Source organism: Oryza sativa, chromosome 8 (genome assembly GCF_034140825.1).
Source record: "Oryza sativa Japonica Group chromosome 8, ASM3414082v1".
NCBI classification, from domain to species: domain Eukaryota; kingdom Viridiplantae; phylum Streptophyta; class Magnoliopsida; order Poales; family Poaceae; genus Oryza; species Oryza sativa.
In genome coordinates, this window is record NC_089042.1 from 7,866,817 (window position 1) to 7,881,884 (window position 15,068).

Consider the following 15,068-nt stretch of genomic DNA (forward strand, 5'->3'; position numbering starts at 1 on the left):
CGTGATCCACATCAACCATTTCACCGCCCAATGGAGAAGGTATAAACATGTCATGCTCATCTTCATCTTCTTGATTATGTGCACCACTTCTGTCTGCTGCTGCTCCACTTCCTGATTCTTGCTCTCCATGCTTCACCCAACATGTATAGCCCTCCATAAATCCTCGTTGTATCAGATGACCGTGTACGTCCTCTCCGCTATCAAACATATTCTCATTCTTGCAATCTGCACATGGACAACACATGTAATCACTGTTTTTTCTTATTCGATCCTCCTCCGCGGTGTTCATAAAATTTATTACGCCCTTTCTGTACTCCGTAGAATGACGTTTCAAATTTTTCGCATACATCCAACTTCGATCAATTGCTACAAAATAAAAAAAAACAAATTAGAGGCACATATTATAAGATCATTATTGCAAAAGTAAGACGTGATGAAATTGCTCAATTAATGATTAATATTACTCACTTGATTGATCCATTTTGATCACCTACAGGAATTTAATTTCTGTTTTCCTTGGAAAAAGGGCAAAAAATCGCCCCCTACAGCCTCCCACCAAAATAGTGAGCAGTGGGATACAATTACACTAGGTAGTGGGGGGTATTTATACTGTGCAACAAATATCTATAACGGCCCTAAAACAATCAACCGTGACGGGCATACAAGTAATCTCTATCGGGCCTTAATAAAAGGCCGTCAAAAAAAAGTGTTATCTGTGACGGGCACTACACTTATCTCAATCGGGCCTCTAGTTGGAGCCCGTCACAGATAACCCTCATCTGTGACGGGCTTATTTTAGGGCCCGATTGAGATATGGAACCCTCATCTCAATCGGGCCTCAACTATAGCCCGTCACAGATAAGTGTCATCCGTGACGGGTTTTATTTTTATGCCGATATACCATGCCTGTGCGACCATATCTCAATCGGGCGAAACTTCGGCCCGATTGAAATTACTTCCTTGTGACGGCCCACAAATTCCAGTCTTGTTATGGGCCGTCACAGATGGAAGGATCTGTACTAGTGACTGTACCTGTCAGCAACACGAAGCTAGTTATAATGAGTTGTGTTATCCAACAACATCAGTGGGTTGGGGTTTCGTCCACGAATCCATCAATGCTAATATGCTGTGCATATAGTGCACGAAACAGGTACATCAAGGAAAAGCTAGCAGGTACTTAGTTTTAAGATCAAAGTTTCTCGAAATGAAAATAATTAAACTATATATTGGATGCCATGAAGGTGTACAAGCATATATATGTACTCAACATTATTTGACTTGTATATAGGCATGCTATCACTGGAGTTTTCTATAATATAGGAAATCTTGACTTACCAGAGTTGGTAGAGAGAAAGTAGCTAGAGTTGATCAAGCTGCTCCTGTTGTTGGGACTGATGGGGAGGGTGCCTTTATATAAATCCTGAAAGTGTGTATTCCGGAAGCATAACATTAGCATGGCTGGAGCCAATTGTAGACCATATTGGATAACGATCAGATGCAAAGTGTGTAAGTGTACAGAAAATTAAATCCCAAGCTTATCCATGCAAGTAATCATCTGTTTCATTGTTTTGCAATCTGAGTACTAGCTAGGACTAGGAAATCATATGGCGATTATCATAGTATAGTAGGTAAAACTGGCCATGCCTTTATCCTACATAAAGTGAAACTGCCATTCATTGTACTTCTCCCTATATATGTGATGCTTATATATATACCATGTGAATTCCAAGAATGTTTACCTTGCTCACATGAAGAGAAATTCTGTTCTAATATCTTTTGACGGGAGGGAGAGATTTCTTGTTATGTTAACACATGCACTAGCAGTAGAATACAACTATAGCTATAAGTATATTACAACTCACATGATGCAGAGGGCTACTTTTGCATTGTGCATTGGTACTATTCCTACCTTTTTTTTCCAAAGGAACACACAATTAATTTTAGTAGGAAAATTTTGGGCATCCGTAATACATTAAAAATTAAAATCAAACAAGAAACTTGAACCGGCTCCAAACGGATGCCTATCTATGAGGTTTGACTTGGTCAGTTGACATAGATAACACCTTAGCCCTAGATTCTCATTTACTGCACTACTTGAGATGGGAAGGCTCCCATGTCTCAGAAACACACGGTAACAATGTTACCGAGTTCCAGTACACGGTAACAGACACACGGCGGCTTCAATTCATCTGTTATCGTGCGCATTTCCCGGGTGTTTTACGATTTTGCGTACAGTATGGCCAAAACCATACCGTGTGTGCCTAAACACACGGTAATGTTCCCGGGTGTACGTGAACTCCCGGTAACATACGTATTAACGGAATCAAATGGAACAGTGATTTACCGTGTGTTCCCAGAACACCCGGTAACATTTGGTATTATTCGGTAGTATTTTTTCCCTTGGTAATTACCACATGTTACTATTAGCATTTCCATCATAACCATAATACCATCGAGCAGGAGATATGTTCATATCCAATAGCTGGTAGCCGGGAACTTGCAAGACCTAGGGAAAGCCTAGAAGCGGTACCGCTACCGGTTGTATACTGTTTTGGAGTTGCTTTCAGACCTCTAATGTTACTACAACAAAACCTCATGTATAGGCACTTTTGTAGAGGCATTTTACAAATTGCCTCTAAAATTAGGAGTTTTATAGTGTAGACACTTTAGAGGCACTTTAAAAACTGAGTAGAAAACTTTTACTCTAGAGACCTTTAGAGACATTTTCAGAATATTTTATTAAATTTTATCTTATATAGGCATTTTTTGTGCACTTTAAAATGTGTCTGATATGTAAAGGCATATTCTTGAAGCATTTTAAACTCTGTAGAGACACTTCTTAGAATGATAAGTATACTAAGGGACTAAATATAATTAACACAAGGCACAAACATATAAGTAATGACATGATGTTGGGTCGGTTAGTGCATTAAAGATAAAAAAAAGTTTGCCCAAGAGATCTTGAGTAGCATTGGTTGATATGGTTGTGGTACAATTTAAATCCTCTAGAAAATGCGTCTACCCTCTTGTAGACATTTTATGAAATGCCTCTGTTGTAGAGACAATTCACCGTAAGGCACTTATTAGGAATTTTTAAAAATGACTCTACCATATTGTAAAGGCATTCGGAAAGTATCTCTGTAGTATTAGAAAGATGTCTCTATTTCTTGTAGTCTGTATAGATTAAGGTGGTATGACAAAAGGCCTCGTTTTGTATGCCCCTCAGACCGGTCACTAAGCCAACTACAGACCTTCATACTTGCATATAGTGGGACAATGTACCAAAGTTGGATCAAGCACCAACTATCCAGGGGTTAACCTTTATATTTGGGAATGTTACATGGGGAATTCCCTTTGCGCATCGTAGGAAGGCGGGAACGCGATGAGCGCCGATTGTGCGGAAGAAGTGGCATCACTGTTGTTGTCTTTTCTTGCGATAATATAGTTTTTATGCCTTCAAATTAGTTCAAGTAGTTTTTATCCTTTCCAATGTAATGGTCTATATAAGGCCCAAGGTTAATGGAGAATAAAGCAAGCAAGATTGATCTACACAAAATCCTATCCCTCTCTTCCTTTGTCGATCGCAGTCACGGCTCCGGGAAGGTGAGGGTGTCAGCTTCGCCCTCCCATCGAGAACACGAACAACCTTCGGAGATGTGGTGTCAACTTGGTATCAACACCTTAGTATTATCAGCTTCCATCGAGGAGGTGTTGGTGTATTTTCTGCTCCCAAATATATAGAAGAGAGGGGAAGAAACCCAAAGTAAAGAAATCACCTCCAAGAGACGTGAAGACACCAGGAGGTGACCCATCCAAGCTCTACACTGACTGCATCTTGAAGTAAGTACCGATGCAATGAAATACTTTTGTAATCTTCATCTTTATTTTTTTCATTTGCAAATCTTCATCTTCATATTTTCTTTGTTTTGTGGCTAGATTCAATGAAGTTGGTAAAGAACTACTCTTTTCTTGGGATTGCAGTGGGTCTCTTTTTAGTAATGGTAAATAATTTTGTGTAGTGTAGGGTACAGATTGTTGATATATAGTATGCACATGCAGTTTCATATGCATAGAATTAACAGTACTTTGATAAGTTTTTCTCATGGCACATGTCTATTTTTTTCTAGTTTGTTAGTGCAAAAATAATCATGTCAATGGAAGTTGAAGATCATAGTTGGATGTATAGTGGATGGAATGATAGTGATGGTTGTCATTGTGAAGAGTCGGTGCGCAACACAAATGGTTTTGTTGAGCGTGTTTTCAGTGGAGTACCTAATGCAGAAAGATTTGGAGTAATGTGTCCTTGTTCAAGTTGTCGCAATAGAATTTGAAGAAAGAAAGATGTAATGAGTATGCAACTCTGTCAAAGAGGATTCATGCCTGATTACACTAGATGGATCAAACACGGAGAGTCTCCTGTTAGGTTATTTACAGCAGTGGAAACTTATAATGTTACTGACCCCTTAGATGACATGCTATGCAATTTGAGTGATGCAATGGATACATATTTTCAAGAGGATGAGCCAACAGCAGATGCCAAGGCATTCTATGCCATGCTATCTGCTTCACAAGAACAACTCCATAGTTTCACTCAAGTGTCACGATTTACAGCAGTCACACGGCTTATGGGAATTAAATCACAGCATAATATTGTTAGGTTTAAGGGTTTGCCTAGGTGCGGATCTAGAGGTAGACAACAGTTGTGAAGTTGGGGTCTTGGGTAGAAACAAGCGATATTTTAGTAAGTAAATTAATGCCTCAGATAGCGAGCGAATCGTCACGGAACTGGTAAATCAAACAATGTAGGCACACGTTGGCACAGTTCTGTAAATAATAGATGTCTCATCCGGTTGAGCTGAACTCATGGCAATATTAGTGATGACCTTAGAGAATAAACGGGAGAGAGGGAGAGAGAGACGTGAGAGACATACCTTCGCCCTTAGAGGTCGATGCGGCCATAGCAAAGGTGTGGCTGGGTTTGTGGGTGCTTCCGGGGTCAGCGGAGTGCACGATGGCGATGACGACGACAAGGCCGACTGGCAGCGTAGATGGTGAGCACGATGGCGATGGACTTTCCCTCACTTCAGCGCAAATCCTGGGGTTCTAGGGTTTGTGGGGAGCGTGTGTGCACGGCAACGAACGTTGGTTCGCGTGCACTGGCAGCTCCCCCTTTTTATTGTGCACTGTGTGAGAGGGGCCCACAGCCATCGAACGGCTGGCGCCCCCGATCAGGGTGCGTAGAGGAGGAGTGGGGATCGGTTTCCCGATCCCCCGGAGATCGCAACTAACAAATATATCTTCAGAATGCATGAATAATTTACTTAGCCTCATTGGTGATATATTGCCAACAGGTCACAAAATGCTATCCAACCTGTATATGAGTGCAAGAGTCTTCTAGGTGGTTTAAAAATGCCATATGTCAAAATAGATGTTTGCATAAATAACTGCATGATATACTACAAAGAGGATTCAGAGAAAGAAAAATATGATATTTGTAACGAAAGTTGTTACGTAGCCGTGGAAGAGGGATATCAAGGGACAAAATGAAAGCTAGTGCCACACAAAGTTATACGTTATTTACCATTTATACCATGAATGCAGCAGATGTACATGGAGCCAGTAACGGCCAAGCACATGCGGTTTCACAAGGAGAGTGCTTGTGATAATCCTGATATTGTGGTCCACCCATTTTATGGCGAAGCATGGAAACACACTTTCCAGGTTTTGCACTAGATGCAAGAAATGTTCGTCTTGCAATAGCTGAAACGGAGGGATTAATTAATTTAACGAGATCAGTACTATTCATAAATAATTAAAGCATGAAATAGTAATAGTATGATCTGTTGGTGTTTGATAAACTGGAAGGAGTAGGTCATGACTTGCCTTGCAATCAAGGTCTTAATTTGCTGACATTAGCATAGCCTTCATGGTCCACCTAGCTCTTGCCGCTCTGATCGATGGTTCTGTCATTGTGATCTAACATATATACACACAAAAACAGCAATGAATAAACATACAAGAAAATGCTACAAATGAAGAGCAAAAGAAAATGACGAAAACAATATAATATTGGAGCGACAATAGAGAAATTCTGGAGAACCGAAGGACAGAACGAGTTCAAAGGTTAAAAGATTATTTTAGGATTATTAGGTTCTATGGTGTACATAGGGACAGGGTGAGGATCAAGACTAGAGTGGGTGTGTAATATGACTGATCAGGTGGTGTTATTTTCTTCTGAAGATAAAGATAAAGATTAAGTTATTTACGCAAAATGAGGTGGTATTAACATATGATTGATTGAGTTTAAATTATTATAAACTTGAAAAATAGATTAATATGATATTTTAGAGCAATTTTCATATAGAAAGTTTTTCGTACGAAATGCACCGTTTAGCAGTTTGAAAAGTGTATACACGAAAATCTTAATCTTCATCCTACTCTTGTCGGAGAAAAGAAGCTGAAGTGGCTTAAAATTTGAGTGAACCGGGAGCGAAGCCACACATATACAAGAGCCGGCCGGTTTGGCTCGAGCTCAGCCTAACCGTGATACTGTTCATCGGGCTCGAGCCACATGGCTCGGCTCGGCTCGATCAAGTAGCTAGGGATCGAAGTCGACGTCCCGCAGATCGCTCGTCGGCAAGAATCAGCGGCGGCCGGCCGGAGCGGGAGACGTCGGAGCGACGGGAGACGCACGCCAGCGACGAGCTGAGAGAGCTCAGGTGGAGCTAGGGGCTTGCTACGGCGGCGAAGAGGGAAGGGAGAGTAGGGGGGAACCTTTACCGAGTCGTCGAGGCGGCGCCGCGCCGGCGGCGAGAGCGAGGAGACGGGTTGCGGCGCGCGGATGCATGGTGGAATTTGGGGGATCGAGAAGCTCCAGGTTTTCACGGTGGCTGGCCGGGCTGAGAGCGCAGATCGACGGCGGTGACGAGCTCCGGCTTTGCATCGAGATGCGTGCTGGGCGACCGCTTAGGGTTTCGGTAGAACGGGCGCTTGCGGCGGCGGCGGCGGCTCTGCAGGCTGGGATGGGCCGAGTGGGCCGAGCGTCTGGATTCTCATTACGTGAAAAATACCAAGCTGATTTGTTTCATAAAATGTAGCTGCAGGAACTCATGTGTTGTAAAATCCCCCCAATTAATTGTATAATTCATTTTATTTTTATCTAGCTACGCCAAACGCAATTACATATATGCACACTCATGTATATAATATCTCACTGAGTGAAAATGTGTAGATTACCTTGGATGGGAATAAGCTAATGTCCCATAATTGCTTATATTGTGATATAATTTTTTTAGATCCTAGAAATGTTTATATTTTTGGTACGGATATGGAGTATTTACCAGGTTCATTAATTACATTATTCATTAACAAATTCCCAATTTGATTAACCAGAATATTAATAATACAATTGAAACATCATGGGAACACATGTACCGCAGTAAAAAAGAAGTCATATGCCCAAGCACGCCGGAAAACATATTTTGTTCAATCAATATCCGTTTATTTTTAGAAAATAAGCTAGAGTGTTTGCTTAATTAATACATACTCCCTCCGTCCCAAAATATAAACATTTTTAGCTATGAATCTGGATAGTGTATCCATATTCATAGCTAAAAGTTGTTATACACTGGTGGAGAAGTGGTTTTTACTCCCGGTTCGTAACCCCCCTTTAGTCCCGGTTTTTCAACCGGGACTACGAATCCGGGACTACAGATGGTCCTCTTTTTTCTTTTTTATTTTCTCCCGAATTAAGTGGGATGCATATCCCCAAATCCCAAATCAAAGTAACATCCCAAATCCACATCACAAATCTTTAAGTTACTTATACACATAAATCAAATACATCACAAATCCTAAAAAAAATTACACAAATCAAATTACATCACAAGTTCTACAAAATTCATCGCAAATACATCACAAGTTCACATCACACACAAATCAAATACATCACAGGATCATGCAATAAATCACAAATTCTTAAAAAAAAACCACAGAGGCGCCGCTCGGCCGGCCGCTGCCGCCTCCTCTCCGCGCCAGCCGGCCACCGCCGCGCCGCCGCCCGCCGCCGCGCCGCCCTCCGCCCTCCGCGCCGCCGCTCGCCGCCGCGCCTCCCCGCGGCCCTCCGCGCCGCGCGTCGCGCCGGCCGCCGCCCTGCCGTGCGGCCCCGCGCGCCGCCGCCGCGCCGGCCGCCGCCCCGTCGGCCGCGCCCCGTCGCCCTCCGCGCCGCGTGCCGCGCCGGCCGCCGCCCCGCCGCGCGGCCCCGCGTGCCGCCGCCGCGCAGGCGCCGCCACGTCGGCCGCGCCGCCCGCCGCCCGGCCCGCCCGATCCAAAAAGAAGAGAGGAAGGAAGAAAGAGCAGGGAAGGAAGAAAGAGATAAGGCAGGAGTTAGAGAGGAAGAAAGAAAGAGAGAGTTTGTTGTGTGGACGAGAAAAGAGGATAAGTAATAGGGATTATATAGTACGTGTTGATTTTTATTCCCGGTTTGTAACACCAACCGGGACTAAAAATCTATCTTTAGTTCCGGTTGGTGTTACAAACCGGGACTAAAGATCCTAAACGCCTGACACGGTCTGACATGGAACCAACCGGGACTAAAAATCATCTTTAGAACCGGGACTAAAGATGTACCAACCGGGACTAAAGATGATTTTTAGTCCCGGTTGGTCATACAAACCGGGAATAAAGATCATCTAGTCCTGTTGTTCTTATAAACCGGGACTAAAAATCGTTTTTAGTCCCGGTTTTAAATGGAACCGGGACTATCGTAGATTTGGGTCGACCGATCAAAGATGGTTTCTCCATCAGTGATATTTTGGGATGGATGTAGTATATTTGATAGAGCCTGGGGTGAAAGGATGCTAGCTAGCTAAGAGCTAGCTTCATCATCGCATGAAACGAAGAGAAACTAAGAAAAATGCAGTAACAATGACAATATGTACACTCACCTGTCACTACAAGTCTACAACACGAAAAAAGCCTACAGCAACGCTTGTCTTGCAACGTAATCAGAAACGTTGTTGGGCTTGCAAGTCGCAATTGATGCATAGGCTGCATGCCTAGCTACCTTCTCTCTGCAAGTTCTGATTGGAAAAACTGGCATCCCCAAAACTCTACTCACTGATCTCCCTCTGCTGCCTTCTTCTCCCACTGCGCATTCTCCCACGGCATATGGGATGGAATATATCTTAATTTGGCCTATAACTTTGTCAGTGTAAAGCTCAGATGAAGCGGTGAGCGAGCTCCTCTAGATGTTTACTCAATGAGATTGCATGTGGTTTGCATTGTCTCTGCTAATTGGGTTGAGATGTGTATTGTCTTGGGTTGAGTTCCGGTCCTTTCTCTCTGGGAGACAAGTTAGGATACGAATTTGAGCAGACCTGATCGTGCGCTATTAGGACTTTGTCTTCCTTTCACAGTCGAGGATGTTTTCCTTATCTATGCAAGACTATTTTTATCTTGGAGTTCTGTTTTCGTGTAGGACATGGTATATGCATCGAGGTATGTGCATATTGTTGGCAACCTTTGGTGACAAATTGACAAGCACGATCGTAGCACCTTAAGCCTTGCGGTGATTCTAGAGTCGCCAACCACCTCGATCTAGCAAAGAGCTAAATCTAGATGGGTTTTGATAACTAAACCGGCTAGCGGAGCCGATTTCTAGATAACTACCTGTCTCATGGGCAAAACAGAAGGTTTTCAGGACAAACATACAAAGAGATGTCGCACTCTCGCAGCGGCGGCAGACGGTTTACGGCGCAAACCGATAAAGATGGACAAACTAAGAGAAAACTAAAAGCAATATGAAAAACGATTCGATTGATTGATTGTAGATTGGTTTTTTACAATGAACAGGCCCTCCTCCACATCCAGCTCGGGGTAGAAACCAAAGGAAACCCGAAACATGCCTTTCTGAGCAAGGAAACCTCGAGACCCGACGAAACACAGTCGGACTCGGACCTGCCGGCCGGTCAGACCGGCCACACACCGCCGGTCTGACCGGCCCTCAACCGGCGGTCTGACCGCCCAACACACGGCGGTCAGACCGGCCCACTCGGAGGAAACCGGCAGACTTCCAAATTTTGGCAATCTTTCCTATTTTAATTCTAGGTGCCAAATTTGGGTGTAAACACATGTCCCCCTGCCTTTTTGATGAACAACGTGAATCTAAAAGCATAGGACATGTTTTTGGTCTTAGGACGAACCCAATTACCGGCCATAGTACCTCCTAAGCGTCTTGCCAAACACTCGGGAAGTATTTCTTCAAGTATTTCCCGTTGATTGTTCGCTGAAAACGCTCCCCTTGAAGTATCTCCAAAAAGTACACGTTCCCTCGAACAATGCCGCACACTCGATAAGGACCCTCCCAACTAGGAGACCACTTACCGAACTCCTTGGATCGAGTACCCAAAGGCAAAATTATCTTCCAAACCAAGTCTCCAACTTGAAACAATTTTGCTTTCACCCTCTTGTTGTACGCCTTGGCCACCCTCTTCTTCTCTTTCTCTATCTCTTCCAATGCCTTCAAGCGCTTGTCGATGACTTTATCAAGGTTGTCTCCCATCAACATCTTGTAATCTTCACTTGACAAATCATCTCGCTTGACATAACGAAGAGAGCCAAGATTTACCTCCACCGGTAAAACGGCTTCTTGACCATAAACCAACTCAAAAGGAGTAACTTTAGTGGCACCATGTTTAGATATTCTATGCGCCCACAATGCTTCAAAAAGCACCTCATGCCACCTCTTTGGGTATTCCTCAATCTTCTTCTTCACCAACTTCAACAATGTATTATTACTCGACTTGGCTTGTCCATTAGCCTGAGTGTAGTAAGGAGAAGAACTCAACAATTTAATACCATAAGATTCGGTAAAACTCTTCACTTCCTTAGACATAAAAGAAGCACCTTGATCCGTAATTAATGTTTGCGGAATACCGAATCTATGAATAATATGCTTCAAAATAAAGTCAATTACCTCCGTATGAGTCATATTCTTCAAAGGCACGGCTTCGGCCCACTTGGTGAAGTAATCCGTAGCAACTAGCATGAACCTATCCCCTTTGACGACGAAGGATAAATTTGACCAATGAAATCCAAAGCCCATCCTCGGAACGGCCATGGTTTGATTATAGGGTTCAACATAGCGGCGGGTGCCAATTGAACATTACCGAACCGTTGACAAGCCTCGCATCCTCTATAATATTTGAAGCAATCATCAATCATCTTCGGCCAATAGAACCCCGCTCTCCTAAGCAACCAATTCATCTTGTGGGCCGATTGATGAGTTCCACAAATTCCTTCATGTACCTCTCCCATAGACACTTTAGATTGATCTTCATCTAAGCACTTCAACAAGACACCATCTATGTTTCGGCGATACAAATCTCCATCAAGCAACGTATATTTGAATGCTTGCCGCCGAACTTTCCGATCAACTTTAAGTGTGGGATCTTTCAAATATTGAATCAGAGGAATTCTCCAATCCTATTCTGTATCCTGGACACAAATGTCCGAATTCACAATTAATTCGGCCTCTAAATTGATTGAAACGTGCCCCCCAGCGTTCTGCCCATAACCGGTCAGACCGACCATGCAGGGCCGGTCAGACCGCTCGGGGTCGCCGGTGAGACCGGCGGCATGCGGCCGGTCAGACCGCCCCTGGTCACCGGTCAGACCAGCCGTGCAACGCTGGTCAGACCGCCCCTGGTCACCAATTTTGCCAATTTCGCACAAAGATTTAAAATCAAGCACCGGCTCTTCTAATATCAGAAATAATCTCCTCTTCACATTATAGCCAGATGCTTGTTGTGCCAAGTCATTTGCTCTAGAATTATCACGCCTAACAATATGCCTAATAGCAAAATTATCAAAATTGGCAATAATATCCAAACATGAATCGAGGTACCTATTTAGTGATCCGTCCAAGCATTTGTATACTCCGGCGACTTGTTACACCACCAATTCCGAATCACCAAAAGCCTCCACGTACTTAGCTCCAACCATCTCCATAACTTGTAAGCCGAACAATAAAGCATTGTATTTGGCTTGATTATTTGTACAATAATACTCCAAACGAACCGATGCTTCATAACACATTCCATTAGGTGAAAACAAAACTACCCCTATGCCTTGACCTTCTTTGCAAGAAGAACCATCAAAATAAATCTTCCAAGGTATAACTTCAACTAAGCAAACCTCTCCCTCATAAGCAACATCTATATGATGGTCTACTATAAAATCACATACAGTTTGGCCTTTCATAGATTTCAATGGTTCATAAGCCAAATCATATTCTATCAAAGCATATGCCTACTTGCCAATTCTCCCACTTAGAATTGGCATTTGCAACATGTGTTTAATAACATCGGTTTGACAAGTAACTATGCATGTACTAGATAACAAATAATGCCTCAATTTGGTACAAGCATAGTATAAGCATAAACAAAGTCTCTCTATAAAGACATACCTCGTTTCGGCATCCAAAAGACGGCGGCTCAAATATGTAATGATATATTCCTTGCCATCTTCCTCTTGCGTCAAAACGGCACCAATGACTTTGTCCTCGGAGGCAATATATAACCGAAAAGGCTTTCCGGCTTTAGGCGCTCGCACAACGGGTGGAGTAGACAAATATCTCTTCAACTCTTCAAACGCCTCTTGTTGTTTTGCCCCCCATGTAAAATCGGCTTCCTTTTTCAAGCGAAGTATAGGAACAAAAGCATCGATTTTACCCGCTAGGTTAGAAATAAACCTCCTCAAATAATTCACCTTACCTAGCAACTTTTGAACCTCTTTCTTGCATGTCGGCGCTTTGAAATCACGAATTTTTTCTATCTTCTTAGGATCAATCTCAACTCCTCTCTCATGCACCATGAATCCTAAGAACTTCCCCGCTGACACACCAAAAGCACATTTAAGCGGGTTCATCTTCAAACCATACTGGCGCATCCTCTCAAAACCTAATCTCAAATCGGCTATGTGTCCTTTCATACCATCCGATTTGACAACAATATCATTAATATAGATCTCTAAGATAATACCTAGCAAATCATGGAAGATCAAATTCATTGTCCTTTGATATGTTGCACCGGCATTCTTCAACCCAAAAGTCATGACAACCCACTCAAATAAACCAACAAACCCCGGGCACCTAAAAGCCGTCTTGTACATATCCTCTTCCGCCATAAAGATTTGATTGTAGCCGGCATTACCATCTAGAAAGCTAATCACCTTATGACCCGAGGCATCATTAATCATGATGTCGGCTATAGGCATAGGATACTCATCTTTGGGAGTGGCTTTATTTAAATCTCTAAAATCTATGCAAACTCTAATCTTACCACTCCCCTTCTTCTCCACCGGGACTATGCTAGAAACCCACTCCGCATAACGACATGGCCTAATAAACCCCGCCTTCAACAACCGATCAATCTCCTCTTTGACTCGGTCATATAGCACAGGATTAAAACAACGAGGTGGTTGCTTATAAGGCCTAAAACCCGGTTTAATTGGAAGCCGATGCTCGACGAGCTCACGGCTAAGACCCGGCATCTCATGGTATTCCCATGCAAAGCAATCAACATACTCTTTAAGTAACTCGATTATCTTAACCTTATAATCGGCTCTCATGTTTTTGTTTACAAAAGTCGGCCTTGGTTTAGTTCCATCACTTATGTCCACTTCCTCCAATGGATCGGCCGATGTAAACCCTTGTCCAAGCTTCTCCACTTCATCAAAATCTTCAACGGTTTCACCAATATCGTTCTTTGTAGACCGATATTCTTGCACACTTTTTTTAACCACTCTAAATTAGCCTCTTTACTCATTATACAAATTTATATGGCTTAGCCGTGCTACACTAGCCGACTTTACAGAGATAGGTACAAATTTGCCATCAGAGATACTAATAAAATCATAACTAGAAAGATCCCTCCCCGATAAGCATTGGATATTCCCATGATGCCACTCAAAAGTAGCATCGGCCATTGCAACCTCGGCCGATGTATCCGCTTGAACAATTTCAACATCATCGCCGTCCCATTGAATTAAACATTGATGCAAGGTAGAAGGCACACAACAATTGGCATGAATCCAACAACGACCCAAAATAACATTGTAGTTACCTTGCACATCGACGATGAAGAAAGCGGTTGGTAGCGTCTTGTTTCCCACGGTGAGTTCCGCCGAAAAGATACCCTTCACCTCCGTTGGTTCACCATTAAAGCCATTGAGAATCATGTTGGTCTTCTTCAACTCATCATCCTCACACCTCAACTTCTTGAATAACGAATACGGCATCAAGTTCACGGCGGCACCTCCATCTACTAGCATCCTAGAGACCGGCTTCCCATCAACATGGCCTTTGAGATAGAGAGGCTTCATGTGACGGTTTGACTCATCGGGCTTCTCAAAAACCGCGTCTTTAGGACCTAATGAGAATTGAGCAACCTCGGCTTCATCCATAGCACAAAACTCCATAGGCAACATACATACCATGTTGATATCTATGTCTTCTTTTGGAGATGGTTCACTTTTATCAACCGATTGTTCTTCCTTTTCCTCTACATCAATCAGTTTTGCCTTCTCTATGGATTTAGGCCTTCAAACCAGTGGGGGTCGCAACTCATTGAACCTTTTATCTCTTTGCTCTTCGGCCTCTTTCTCTCTTAACTCTTGGGTCCAAAGACGTTGCAACCTTCTCTTTTGAGTAGCCGTCAAATCCCTAGGCATCCACCTAGGATTCAGCTCTATTCCAGGAGGTAAATAATGCCCTCTATTAACTTTGTTTGAAGATGATGAAGTCTCCACATCGCCCTTTGCAATCCTCCTGTCAAACCGGCGCTGGAGCCCGGTCAGACCGGTCGTAGACCACCGGTCAGACCGGCCAGATGCGCCGGTCAGACCGACACTGGGCGCACGGTTAGACCAGCCTGAGGTGCCGGTCGGACCGCTATCGAGTCGGCGGTCAGACCGGCCTAATGGCCCGGTCAGACCGGCCGCACGACCGCGGTCAGACCGGCCAGAAGGCCTAGTCAGACCGGCCGACTGCGAGGAACTGGTACCGGCTT